Here is a 9,101-nt window from a genome sequence, read left to right on the forward strand (position 1 = left end):
ACACGCAAACATCATGGCTGGAAGCACAGGGCCTGGGAGGCACGGGTTTGGAGCTGCCCAGCCTCGGCAGGCAAAGAAGTCAAGCCAGGAGGGGGTTGGAGCAGAGCCTGGCAGGTCCCCTGAGACGCACAGCCCCCGCCCTCGTAATGTACACTCGGGAGTGAGCATTCCGGGCGCCCTGACATTTTCCTTCCTGCAGCCCTCTCGGTGGAACCGGCGAGAGCAGTGATAAAAGGTCACATGACGACGCTCTGTGTCAGGACAGCTCACGCCCTACAGACGGCTTCCATGGGCATGACGTCAGTTGACACCAAACACAGCTTCCTGAGGGCCAAACAGGTGTGTCTCCGTCTCACACCTGCGGAAGTTGAGGCCCAGAGAAGGTAACGCACCCCCCCGTCATGTGGTCAGTGGTGGCCGGCCTGCAGCTTAAGTTCTGCGGTCTTCTTAGAGGCCACACATCATAGAGCTTCATGAGTATTCTGGGAGGGCTGTTGGTCTGGACAAAAAATGTGGTCTTGTCCCTGGGTTCTAATAAACGTGTAGATCTCGGATTCTCTTTCAGCTCCAGGCTGAAAGCTACGTAAGTGCTTAGGAAGAAAACTTCTTTTGAACTGTAGGTAAAATATCGCGCAGTGCTGCGGTGCCGTCGAGGGTAAGAGACTTGAAAGGTGTGTGGAAACCGTCTCCCGTCTCCTTGCTCTAACCTTCCAGGATTGACAGGCATCTGGGGAGGGCGGCTGCTTCCGGTTTCCGTGCTAGAGCAGCCGTGGGAACAGCATTCGCCGTTGCACACCTATGCAGAGCTCTAAAGGCACAGGGTACATGGTGTGAGTGTCTTGAGTCATGTGACAAAATTCTGACAGAGAATGTGGAACAGGTTGGGTTCTGGGCTGGGTAGCCTGTTTCTAAACAAATCACATGGGTTTTTTTTTTTTTTTTTTTGTCTTTTAAGTATTTATTTATATTTTTTTGTTGAAGTATATTTAATTTACAGTGTTTCAGGTGCACAGCAAAGTGATTCAATTATACATATATATGTGTGCATATATATATATGTTCTTTTTCAGATTCCTTTCCATTATGGTTTACTACAGGATGTTGAATCTAGTTCCCTGTGCTGTACAGTAGGTCCTTGTTGTTAATCTATTTTCTACGTGCTAGTTTGTCTCTGCTGATCCCAAACTCCTAATTTACCCTCTTCTTTCCCCTTTGGTAACCATAAGTGTGTTTTCTTTGTCTGAATAAATCACATGTTTTGGAAAAAAAATACTCCACAGAGATTAAGAAAGAACAAGTTCAAAGATACCCTGAGGGAACGTGGTGACTCAGTTGGCAGACGAATAAATTACACCTTCGCTTCAGACTAATTCTGTGTGCGGTGTGCGCGCCTCCAAAACACATGCAAACAAATGTGAGCAGTTACTCGGGGTTTAATTGGTTTAATGTATTAAACACTATGTTGCAAAACCAGGACACTAAGCTAGCAAATATAATTGTGGAAAGAGAATCCAATTGAAGATTTCATTTATCAGGGAAACATTTACCTCTGTTCTCTGCAGATTTCTGTTCCAGCAGTGAGTAGTCCTCTTCATTGAGACTTTGTGTCACCACAGAAACCAAAATGCTTTGTTTACCTTTGCACCATCAAATTGGAAAAGAAATGGGCAGATTAGCTGGGATCAGCTGGAAGGATTCCGGATCGGATGGGGAAAACCCACAGGGACCCAGATGTCTGTTTCCTGCACTTGTTTCTATGAAGGAAGCCCAGGTCACCCTCAAAAGAATTCTGTTTTTAAGAAGGAAAGGGGCCAACAGGGTATTCTCTGCCTCTGAGCTTATGGGGATGTGCTCAGAGCCAATGAGATATAACCTTAGAATCACGTGGGAGGGACTTCGCTGGTGGTCCAGCAGTTAGGACTCCGTGTTCCCATTGCAGGGGCCCAGGTTCCATCCCTGATCAGGGAACTAGATCCTACATGCCGCAATGAAAAACCCTGCATGCCACAACAAAAGTCCCACGTGCCACAACTAAGACCCGAGCAGCCAAATAAGTAAATAAATTAAAAAAAAAAATCACGTGGGAAGGAGAATGAAGTCCCACTTAGTCCCCTAGGAATATATTCTACCCACCACTAACATTTGCGGGATTCTACGGAGGAAACAAAGAATCTTAAAATACTGTTCTCTGGCCTCAGGGAACATGGATTTTTATTTGAGTCTACCTGGGAGACTCACCATCTCCCAGGGAGAGAAAGGGAGAAAATAAAAAGCAGGCAATGTGGGGTCTGGTCTGACGGAGGCGCACAGGCTTTCCTGGCAGTTCTTCCTTCTTTCCTTCCGCCCTTGGATAATTCCCCAGGGAGGCCCTCACGCATCAGGACTTAGAAGCTGAGCTCTGGGGTCAGCAAGACTCCACGTCAGGTTCAGATCTGACTTAGTGGGCTCTTAGGGAAGTTATTTAATCGTTCTCGTCAGTAAAATGGGGAGAGTCTCACCTACCTCTCAGGCAATGGTGAGGCCTCAGTACGCCCGGTCGGGGAGGTGAGATAAAGTTCTGCGCCACTGGGCTGTTTCTCCCACACACACTGCTTGGTGGACACAATTCCTCATCACCTCCGCCCTCGCCTCCAGAAGCACAAATTGATACAGGGAAGGAACACAGATGCTATAATTACCATCTTGGCTTTTGAGGCTCCTCTTTTCCTGTTCTTAAAATTTTTATTGAGATGTGACAACGTACACAAATTGTAACTGTACAAGTCAACCATGAAATACATACGTTTCTAAACTGAAAGGTCTGAAAAGTGACCCACACAATGAATGGAAAGACACCCTTTTTTTAAAAAAATTTTTTATTGTTTATTGTTTACAATAAACTGCATATATTTAGAGTGTACAATTTGGTATCCCAATCTCCCAATTCATTCCCCCCTAACCTTCCCCACTTTCCCCACTTGGTGTCCATATGTTTGTTCTCTGCATCTGTCTCTATTTCTGCCTTACAAACCGGTTGATTTGTACCATTTTTCTATAGTCCGCATATATGTGTTAATATACGATATTTGTTTTTCTCTTTCTGACTCACTTCACTCTGTATGACGGTCTCTAGGTCCATCCATGTCTCTAAAAATGTCCCAGTTTCATTGCTTTTTACAGCTGAGTAATATTCCATTGTGTATATGTACCACATCTTCTTTATCCATTCATCTGTTGATGGACATTTAGGTTGCTTCCACGTCCTGGCTATTGTAAATAGTGCTGCAATGAACATTGGGGTGCATGTGTCTTTTTGAATTATGGTGTTCTCTGGATATATGCCCAGGAGTGGGATTGCTGGGTCATATGGTAGTTCTATTTTTAGTTTTGCAAGGAACCTCCATACTGTTCTCCATAGTGGCTGTATCAATTTACATTCCCACCAGCAGTGCAAGAGCGTTCCTTTTTCTCCACACCCTCTTCAGCATTTACTGTTTGTAGATTTTCTGATGATGCCCATTCTCACCTGTGTGAGGTGAGATTTGCATTGTTTTGATTTGCATTTCTCTAATAATTAGTGATGTTGAGCAGCTTTTCATGTGCCTCTTGGCCATCCGTATGTCTTCTTTGGAAAAATGCCTATTTAGGTCTTCCGCCCATTTTTTGATTGGGCTGTTTGTTTTTTGATATTGAGCTGGATAAACTGTTTACATATTTTGGAGATTAATCCTTTGTATGTTGATTTGTTTGCAAATATTTTCTCCTATTCTGAGGGTTGTCTTTTCGTCTTGCTTATCGTTTCCTTTGCTGTGCAGAAGCTTTGAAGTTTCATTAGGTCCCACTTATTTATTTTTGTTTTTATTTCCATTATTCTAGAGGGTGGATCAAAAAAGATTTGGCTGTTATTTACATCGAAGAGTGTTCTTCCTATGTTTTCCTCTAGGAGTTTTATAGTGTCTGGCCTTACATTTAGGTCTTTAATCCATTTTGAGTTTATTTTTGTGTATGGTGTTATGAAGTGTTCTAATTTCATTCTTTTACAAGTAGCTGTCCAGTTTTCCCAGCACCACTTATTGAAGAGGCTGTCTTTTCTCCATTGTATATCCTTGCCTCCTTTGGGAAAGACACCCTTTTTAAGGCACATTGCTGAGATAGTAAAACACCAGGAGGAAGGGAAGACCCTATAAACTTCCACAGTGGGAAAAAAAAAAAAGGTCACATACAAAGACAAGAGTATCCAAATTCTAGGAGGGCTTCTCAAAACCTGTAATGGAAGCCAGAGGACCAGGGAGAAATGATTCTCAACCTACCCATGTATCCATCCAGAGGGAGGGTAGAATATAGGCATTTATCAGATATTCGTGGTCTAAAAATACTGACGTTTCACACATCCTTTCTTGTGAGTTATTAGAGGCTGTGCTACTAAAATAGAGAAGGAGGAAGACATGGGCTCCTGAGAACGGAGCATCTGAAACCAGACAGAGGCAGAGAGCGTCCAGGCTGAGGCTGGCGGGGGCGGAGAGGCCGAGCTGGTCCCAGCCAGGTTGCGGTGGAGGAGGGGGAGGTGATGGGGAGGGAGGGGGGATGGGGTGGAGGACCGGGGATGGGGGTTTAGGAGAGCTGGAGCCTGGACGCTGGAACTGGTCAACTAGAGGTGGGCTGTGTTTGGTCACGTGGGTGATCGATAGGATTCAGAGGATTCTCAGGGTGCTGCTGGAGGAAGAAGCAGCAAAGGAAAGAAAGAGGATTAACCCCCATGTGATAACTGCTGTTAGATCCAGGGGAAAGAATTAAAGAGATGTGTAAGGAGGGGATTCCTTGGCGGTCCAGTGGTCAGGACTCCTCACTCTCACTGCCAAGGGCCTGGGTTCCATCCCTGGTTGGGGAACTAAGATCCCACATGCCTCGGGGCACGGCCAATAAATAAATAAATAAAAAAATAAATAAATAAATAAAGTCAGTGCACTCTACTAAAAAAAATGTGTAGGGAATGAATTGAATCACGTGTTCCTGGGGGGGAAGCGGGGGGTGGGGTTGGGGGAGATGAATCAGGAGATTGTACATTAATATGTATAAAATGGATGGCTAATAAGAAGAAAATATCAAATTGTACACTTTATATGCAGTTTTTTGTATGTCAATTATTTCTCAATAAAACTCTTCAAAAGGAAAAAAAATAAATCACGTGTTCCTGGTCTAATAAGGTAAGTGCAGACTATTTATTCCGTCCAATAACGGGAGATGGAGGAGGAGGTACTGAGGGCCAAGTGATGTCAGGGACAAAATTCCCATTTTTCATGACAGGAAGTCAGTGGATAATGTCTAAAACCAATAAATCAAAAAATAAGGGTCTAATGATATTATTTAGAATTACTGCTGTGAACAATGGAATAGAAAATTTACAGGTGCCATTTTTCATCACAAGACTTGTTCTGTTTGATTTTAATCGTGTAGATGTATCACTTTGATAATTTTTTAAAAGCAAAAGGAAACTCAGAGATGACGGTCTTGAGAGAAAAAGCTGTGATTTGCAAGAGTGCCAGCAGCACAACTTAAAAATGCCGGCGCCGAGGCGTCCAGGCGAGTCGCTGCCCCGCAGCGGGCGTCCTGCCCTCGGCCCCAGACCCGCGTCCGGGACAGAGGCGGGGGAGGGGCCGGGGCAGCGTTGTGTCCCCCTCCCCCCCCCCCGCCTGCCCCTCCCTCTCCCCACCCTGCGGGCCAAACCTCTGCTGGGAAATGAAAACAGACGCCTCCAAAAAGTTTGGGAATTTGAGAGTATGAGGGCCTCCTGCCCGACTACCGGGAGAAGCCTGGGGTCACAGCAAACCTTGTAGAGGTGACCCCAGCCCACTGTGGTGAGGACTGTGGCAGCAGCAGGGACAGGTGACAGCCGGGCATGCTGGGTGCACGGGGCCCCCAAGAACCCCCTTATCTCCTGACCCTAAGCCTTCATTTCGCCTGTGCTAGTCAGGATGGGCTGCTGGTAACATCCCGCATCCCAGTGGCTTAAAATGATGACGTTTCATTTCCTGCTTGGGCTACACGTCCCTCCTGAGAGGGGGTGTGTCTGCTTCACACAGTCGGTCGGTCAGTGGGTCGTCACCTCAGGACCCAGGGGGATGGAAATGCCACCATTTCTGATGACCAACGGACCAAGGCACAGCTGGGGGAGACCTGCTCTTGGCTCTTTTAAGTTTCCGCTCACCTTTCATCAACATGACCCAGGGTCCCCCAACATCAAGAGGATGGAAAGTGCAATCTCTCCAAGAGCCCCAGGAGGAAAGAAGCCTGAGAGAGTTACTGAAGCCCCAGAGGCCTCAGCATTGGGGGAGGAAAACAGAGTGTGTCTCTGTACCAGGGCAGGGATGCAGGGTCCTCGGATTGACTGGGAGGGGGCGATGGAGTCGATTCTGACACCCAGGGCCCGGGGGGATGCGGTGTGCATAGGAGCAGGCAGAGCGTGGCCTCCGACAGCCCCCTCCCCACCAACGACCGAGAAGCCCGCTCACAGAGAAGGCAGCGGGGCCCACTGGGAGAAACTGCGTTTCCTGGGAGTGACTCTAGGAAGCTTTTGGCCTCCAAGCAGAGTGGAGACTCAAGGAAGAGACGAGATTGAAGAGAAGTGAAAATGTGGCCGTTCTTGCTCACCTGAGCTTTGCGTCCTGCGACAGCTCTCCCTCTGTTTGTGGACCCTCCCCCGCACAGCGTCTGGCAGGAGGTCACCTCCAGTGGGTGGTCACCCTTCCTGGGCTCCACGCCCTCCTCCATCTAGAGCTCGGTTCTGGTTCTGTGCTTGCAGGCTGAGGATTTAAGATGCGGCTCCAGGCCTCTCCGGAAGGAGACCGTGCTTGGAGGAAGACTTCTGTTTGCTGGGTCACGAGGTGCGGGTCCACACCATCACGCGTGCAGGTGGGACCTCTTGGCCCTCCTGTGACGTGGTTAGTTTCTGTCCCTCTGACAGTCATGCTGCACTCAGTTACTGGCGTGAGCGTTGATCTCACTGAAACCCCAGATGGACAGAGTGATTCCTGATAGTTTGATTTTTAAACGCAGGATGACAAGTGAAGAAATGACGTTGCCCTCCCTATAGGGCTTGGGGAAACTTGGTGTACGCTGACGTCCGGGAGCTGAAGGGAGAGGGCCCATATGGGAAGCTGGCTCCGGTCCTGGTCTGCGACCCCAGGGCTGGGTGGCCTGGGGGCGGGGTGGGGGGGGAACGTGCCTCTCTGGACCTTGGTTTGTGCATCTGTGATGTGAGTGGATTGAAAGGATGGTTTCCCAAGGTCACCTCCGGTTTTAGCATTCGGGTCACTTGTGACCGCAGAGGCCAAAGGGAAGGGAGGCAGATGTGGGGGAGGACGGGCCGGGAGGACTGAGGAGAGGGTGAAGTGAAGAGGGGAGCCTGGGGGGGACCCAGCGTGGCGCATCCCCCTCCTGCCTCCTGGACGCACTTGGTTAACGCCGGAGACACAGCTGAGCAAAGAGCCCTTGGCCACGCCTCTCAGAATAGAAGCCTTGGTATTTATTTGGAAGACAGTAATTTCATTTTCCAGGGAGAATTTTCGGTAAAAAGAGTTGACGTGGGCAATTAAATTCTTACCTTTCAATATCTCTGCCTAAAAGCTGTAGGAACAGCAATGTCCTGTATTTCCTGTGAGCCAGCACTTTCCAAGGACGTCGATGACCTAATCCATTCTCACAACACTGCGATGTCAGGGCTCGAGACCCCCGTTTCCCTGTGACGCCCACTGAGGCTCAGGGAGGTCGGGTCGTCGTCCAGCAGGAAGGTCTGTTTTATCCCCAATCCCGTGCTCTTCGTCTGTGGCCTCCAAGGCTGCAACCCTGCCGCCCTTACGGAGGAGGGCTCCCCGTGCCCTCAGACTCGCAGCATGTCCGTTTCTGGGTCTCCCCTTCATCTTCGCCTCCTTCATTCTCCATCCTCTGGAACAAGCACCGGTGCTCATAAAGTGAATTGGAAGGGAAGGTTGGTGTTGAGACATCTCCCCACTGCCTGCTCGGCCCCGCACGCCTGCCTCCGCCCCACCATCCTCGTACTTTGGTGTCCCTTCTCCGTGCAGACACAGGAACACAGAAATGCATGCTCTTGCTTCCTACTTTCTTACCCCAAAGTTGGCACACCGAATTATACCCCACTCTGCACTTACTCTGTCTTTACGCAGCGACGTGTCCAGGAGATATTTTTAATTGCCAGGGAGTTCTTTGTTCCTTCTCCCAGAGATGGCGATTCCACCGGGTGGGTAAGGCATCCATTTACTTAGCCTGGCCCTCGGATGCGGCCGCTTGGCAGTTTCCACATGTTTTAGAATCACAGACAACACGACAGGGTGTCACCCTGCAGAGGCTGGTGCCCACTTAGCAGGTGCAGCCCCCGGAGTGGGTCACTGAGTCAGGGAAAGTCCATGTGACGTCCTGCTGGCTGTGACCCTCACACGGGCAGGTGGACAGACTCACGGAGAAAGGACGACAGCGTCAGCCTCCCAGGTCCTGGACAACAGAGAATTTGGTCAAACTTTTGCCATTTTCCAATCTGATGGAGGAAAACGTGCACCTGGTGTAGTTTTCCTGCTCGGGTCTCTGACTGCAAGGCTTGCACGGATGTCGGGCCATGTGTGTTTCTTATCCTGTGAATCGCCCATGACCTCGGCCCATTTTTTTGTTGGTCCTGTGGTCATTTTTGCTTTCCTCTCTGAGAGTTCTTTACATATTTTGGAGGAAAAACCCCTTTCTGTGTCGCGAGGTACAGATGTTTCCCTAGATTTTGCCCTTCCCCTCTCTGTGTTGCGCTTTGGTTTTGTTTTCTTTGCGGACATTGCTGTTGTTTATATTTGCAATTATTAATCTCTGCTTTTTGGCTGCTGGACTTTGAGATGTACGTGGATGTGTCTATTGACTCTGATGTTATCCTATCGGAGTCCCCAAAGGAATGACACGGCGTACTCGAGCTAGGGTGATTTTAGGGTGGGGTTACGTACAGAGCGACTAATGACAAGGGCCTGGGCAAGTTTTAGGGGCGTCCCAGGGGCAGAGCGAGAAGGGGGACCCAGCAGCGACCGAGATGCCATAGCTCTGGGCCCCTGGGGGAGGGGACAGAGTTATGCAGC

Source organism: Hippopotamus amphibius, chromosome 11 (assembly GCF_030028045.1).
Source record: "Hippopotamus amphibius kiboko isolate mHipAmp2 chromosome 11, mHipAmp2.hap2, whole genome shotgun sequence".
In the NCBI taxonomy this organism is placed as follows: domain Eukaryota; kingdom Metazoa; phylum Chordata; class Mammalia; order Artiodactyla; family Hippopotamidae; genus Hippopotamus; species Hippopotamus amphibius.